This window comes from Pinus tabuliformis, chromosome 2_1 (assembly GCF_031772625.1).
Source record: "Pinus tabuliformis cultivar Carrire ecotype Pingquan chromosome 2_1, CPIR1, whole genome shotgun sequence".
Lineage (NCBI taxonomy): Eukaryota > Viridiplantae > Streptophyta > Pinopsida > Pinales > Pinaceae > Pinus > Pinus tabuliformis.
The window spans coordinates 268719890-268725533 of NC_142299.1; the positions used below are offsets into that span (position 1 = coordinate 268719890).

Here is a 5644-nt window from a genome sequence, read left to right on the forward strand (position 1 = left end):
GAATTTATAAATAGAGCAAGGCTCTAAGTGTAGAGGGAAGTTTTTAGTCTTGATCTTAAGTAATATGGGTTTTTGAATGTGAGAATTTGCTCTGAGTCTATAAGTCTGAGTCTTGTGTCATAGTAGTAGAGAGAGGCTCTGCAACTGAGTGCGCAGAGGCCTGGTAGAGTCCACGGTTGTGTGCGCGAACCCCTGCAGCTGAGTGCGCAGGGTGGAGTTGGGATTGTAACGGAACAAAAGTTAATAAAAGATAAGTTGATTCTGAAATATTGTGCATCTACTTGTAGATCTATGTGTTTATGCTTCTGTTATAGTCTTATGCATCTCTTTACAGTTTATAATTGCGCGCACTTGTTATGAATGATTGAATGATTGATAAGACTACTGGGCCCACAAAATTATGTCAGATCTATAATAATAACACAGTAAGGACAAAGGATATAGACAACGCCTCTTCGTGCCCTTTATAGAGCTACGCGAAGCAACGCAAGCGTGCAGGATTGGTTTGGAACTTCCCAGACATCATCAAGACATCCCTAGGGTGCGAAACTTGGTTCCAACACCCTCCCATACTGTTGGACAATTTATTGGGCTTAAATTGCTGCATTAAGTTATCAACCAGGGAAACTCGTAAGCTTGTGATGATGCCAACAAAATATATGCAAGAGTAGGCAACTAACTCTATGTCTAACTAAATGATTTATGATTCAATATAATATGCAAGGGAAGAGGCTCCTAACTAAGGAGGTCCTGGTTGTCCTTCCCTACAGTATCATAGAAAAATCATTGATTACATAAAACTAGAATTTTGAAATGAAGACAAGAGAATGAACTTTAATTGTTGTTCAGATTCAAAGAGAGAGAAAGACTAACTTAGTCTCTTGATTGTCCTCTCATGTACTAATCCAAACTAAACTAAGATTCATTCATAAGCATAAGAAATGAAATGACTTGAAACATAAAAGCACAAAAGAATGAATTTCAATTACCATATAAATCAATGGAGAGAGAGCTTAACTTAGACTCTTGGTTATCTCCTCATATGATACTTGAAACATAAAAGCAAAAGAATTAATTTCAATTATCATGCAAATCAAATGGAGAGAGAGCCTAACTTAGACCCTTGGTTGTCCTCTCATATGCTGATAAGATTCTAATTTAAAACTCATTCATCAATCACAAACAAATCCTCAAACATCAAACATCTAAGCAATTAAATGAAATAAGATCTAATATGAAATAACATGCTCCTTTGATCCTTCTAGAGTGAGCTCAATTCTCCTAAGAACAAAGTGACAAGCTATTCCATATACTACATTAAGGCAACTACATAATGGAAATATATGTACAACTTATATCTAAAACCACATAATGAAAATATATGTAAAATGAAGCTTTATTCTATTCCATCATAAGTTGGATACAATGCTCCAAGAGTCCTCCTTTTGGAATGGAGGAGGTACTCCTATTTATACAATGGGATGAGATAACAAACTCATAATGATGATCCACTAATCTCTCTTTAGTTCCATACATTTCTCAACCATCTAGACACATAACCCTATCCTCCATGATTTCCTCCATGAGGTCCATGATCTTCTCCATGAGATCATGATCTTTTCCATGAGGCTTATCTTATCAAATTCGAATTTGATCATTCAAGGCCACATAAAGATGCCCTGGAAGCTTCCTTTGTGCCTACACATGTCAACAAACTCATTCTAATTGTTAGGTATAAGTATAAGCATATTATTTTCTAAAGTTTAGCCCTAAATCCACTTAAAAATGTTAAGTATTAATAAACTTTGGAAAAGCATTGTTATAACCCAATAATGAGGTAAATGTAATGATATGGAGGTGGAATGGAGGTGACATGAAGGTAAAATGTGAATATATTGGTGAATAATGGAGTGAAAATAGGGACTATTTTGAGGCCCAACATCTCCCCCAAACTCAAGGTATTGCATGTCCTCATGCAATCTATTACATTACTTTTTGAGCTTTGGCTTAAAATCTGCATGATATCATTTACATAACTTTTGCAAAGCATTATTTTGATGAACTACAACTTGGTTGGTTCTTGTGTTTCCACCATATTTTGTTTGTTGCATTCAATGTATGATCTTTGCATATTGATAATGTGATTTTTATTGCAGAGTATTTTTGTTGGAATGCATCATGGTTGGTTCTTGTGTAACAACCATGATTGTATTGGCATCCAATTACCTTTTAAATACTTTTGACAAAGCCATTTGTATGCTCATGTAATAGCGAATATATTTTGAAGGTAAGTGGGGTTTAGAATGTGATATATGAATGTGGATGCTATATGAATGTGACAAAGTATGTATGTAAATGTATCCTTCCCCTTAAACGGATGGTTTGGATGGTTATGTGAAATGGGGAAAGAAAGGGGAAAGGAGGTGAAGTTTTTCCAAAAAATATTATTCTAACGTTTCAAGGAATTTAATGGTTAAAAGTTAGAAAATATCATACCTTAACTTACCCTTCCAAAAATGGATGAGAGTTGTGCACGTGTGGCGGCAAAGACTGTTGTTCATAGTCCTCTTTACTTGGTTGGGAAAATCATGGATGAATCATGCATGTTCAGCTGCCACAATTCTGCTCTGAAGCTGCTTCTTCAAGTTGTGGATGAAAGATGGATCTGTATTATCGTATCGGCTGTTAGATCCTCTGCTACTAGATGATGAATCTGAGGAGTCTGCTGAACATGGCTGAAAGTCGTATCTGCTGCTGGATGATGAATCCGATGAGTCTGCTAAATATGGCTGAAAATCTATAAGGCTTGGAAGGTATACAAAATATAGATGTTACATTTCCCTCCCAGCCTTATTGATTGACTTGTCCGCAAGTGATGACAAACTGAAAAACAATGAAAAGAAATTGGCTTCAAAATTGGCTTCATCTGCTACAAAATATGGGTCTTCAAGTCTTTAACGCTCGATGGCACAAATCTTACTATGTGATTAAATGTGTCGATGTCAAACATAGCAAGAAGTTGTTGACTTAGTGGCCGTTAATGAATGACCCTAGCCAACACAAGAGCTCCCACCATTGATTCCAAAGGGAGTCAGGGTGCCTAACACATCTTTGTAGGTACGAATAAATTTGTCGTGGTCGAGTCACCTACAAGATCCAACGAACAAGGGATATTAATGTACTCCCATTGTTCATTGGCAAGAGTACTTGCCATTAAGGCATGCAAGCCTCTAGGTGTTTTTTTTACAATGATATTTAGACTCTAGGACTTTGACTCAAGCAGGGTTTTATTGCGGAAATGAAGGGGAATGGTAATGACATGAAAAATGAATAAATACTCTTTTTGTGAAAAATGGACATGGAGATGGTATGCTTTATGGACATGGACAATTGGTGGAAAATCTTTTTGCAAAATGGGAGTGCAAAATAATGATTCTGGACATGTATTTGTCTTTAGAATTTTTCATGAAATTAGTCATTTGAAGACCAATTGTTGTCACAATGTAATCTCCTTATGATCACTTGATTATCCTGTAACCTGTAAAAAAACTTGGTACAAAGAAAACATAAGTGTGTTCTAGAAGAAATGGCCAGTTTCTTCATGATTCTTACGCAAAAATTTCATACCAAATAAAACAAATTAAGGACAAACAAAGTGTTAAAATTGACTTAATCATGATATTAATATCAATCCATGTTTTTAAAATAACCATGAAAAGTAATACTCCCTGTTTGTGTCAGCTGACTTTTGTGCATGGCGAAAAGTTTGGCATTTGCTGTGTCCTGCGGATTAGTACATTATAAAAGCATACAACAATATCAAATTGTCAATTCTATGCAAGTTAATGAGAAAATCCACCAAATGTTCTTTTAAATTATGCTTCCAAAAGTTCCATTATTTATTTTCAAACCTGCGTGAATTTTGTGAAAAGTGTTTTTTTTTTTTTTTTAATGTTTTCCCCTGTACCAGCGGTTGCAATTTCATTCAGTCCATTATTCTCTCTATTTACATGTCACCAAAATTGTGTTTTATGCCAATATCCTTCACATGCCAATATTTACTCTTTAAATATTTCAAAACAATCACAAAACACATAACAATTTTTTTTTGTTTTTGTTTTTTTTTTTAATCACAACATGAAAATCATATCTAATATAAAACAATATATCATATAACATAACAAACATAAGAACAATTATATACAACAATTTACAATTAAATATAACAAACTATAATTATAACAATTAATGTAATTATATTAATATATTAATATGTTAATACAATTAATATATTAATATATTAATACAAATATACCAAACATAAAAATTAAATAACAAACATTAAAAATCAAACAAATAACAACAAATTACATAACAAACTTAATAACACATTACAATTAAAAATATATGTCAAAACAAATTAAAACAAAAATAAATACAATAACAAAAATAAAAATAAATACAATAACAAAAATAAAAACAAAAACGCAACGCAAAACAAAAATAAAAAAACTCAAAGCATGTGAATGAAATTTCCAACATGTCTGCGAAGTTTGGTGATAGGAACGAATGCACAAAATCCTGGGTCGATCCATACTCAATAATATTTTCTATTCTGGGAGCTGCAGATGAAAGATTTTCTCCCAGCAAGTTGTTCCTTCCCACATAGCGCCACAAAGGAACGCGTTGAGGCAGGTATGCTAGCCCAACACGTTGCGTTAACTTGATCAGCAATTTACGAAGTAGTGGACTTCGAGCAACAGCTGTTGACTTTATTAGATTACAGGCCTCTGCCAGACTGTTGATGCCACATCAAGTAAGATATCTCGGCCACCAACCTTAAAAATAGCTGCCATTGCCTCGGTAATGCCAGGTACCAAAAAGATATCAGCAGTTCCATCCATGGATGTTGACAAAGCTTCGTGTGTCCATTGTATAAATCTGATCAAAGCAGGCTTCATGTCAGGTCGGGTAAGAAGCCGGGAAAGCAACAATCCAGTGATCTTCCGCATGGGACCGGGGTTCGAAAGATAGTCTTTGCAGACAACGATTACCCTTTCAACCAATGGCGGAGGCGCATCTTTAACCGAAGAACCTGCTTCTGCCAAAGCTGTATCCACTGACGATAGATCAAAAGGAATCAATACTAGAATCGAAAGCCAGAGAAGCATAGTGCACTTGGTCTCCATTTCCCCGATGCTTTCTTGCCGTATAACGCTCAAAACCGTTGTCACGTCATGGCATTTCTCTAGCAGAGACACCGCAAGCTCCAAATCGGACACCTGGTGAGGGAAAAACTTCAAAACGGTCTTGTTACCAGAGTATAGATGATTATGCATAGCAGCTTGATGACCTCTAGAATGTCCCCGGATTCGATCCCTGACTCAATTGTTTTGGTGCGAACAATGTGCATTAAAAGAGAAACTATGCTCTCGAGGTGCGGCTCGAGCAGCTGTCCCTGTTCTTGATATTTATCCATAATGGATTGGGCTTTCTTGATGGCCGAGAGATCCACTGCACCGCCATTTTTCACGATGCTAGCTACCAGTTTTTCCAAGAATTTGTATTCCTTTTGCTTTCGGTGCAGGTCATGTGGATCCTCTGAGAGCTACGGATCCTGGGCTGATTTACGATTTGGGCATCG

The 5644-nt window shown here is 35.8% G+C and overlaps 1 pseudogene; it reads right to left on the reverse strand.

The window, feature by feature from the left end:
• Positions 1–4775: 4775 nt before the first annotated feature.
• LOC149199787 (tubulin-folding cofactor D pseudogene) lies at positions 4776–5339 on the reverse strand (annotated as a pseudogene).
• Between the last annotated feature and the right edge of the window lie 305 nt (positions 5340–5644).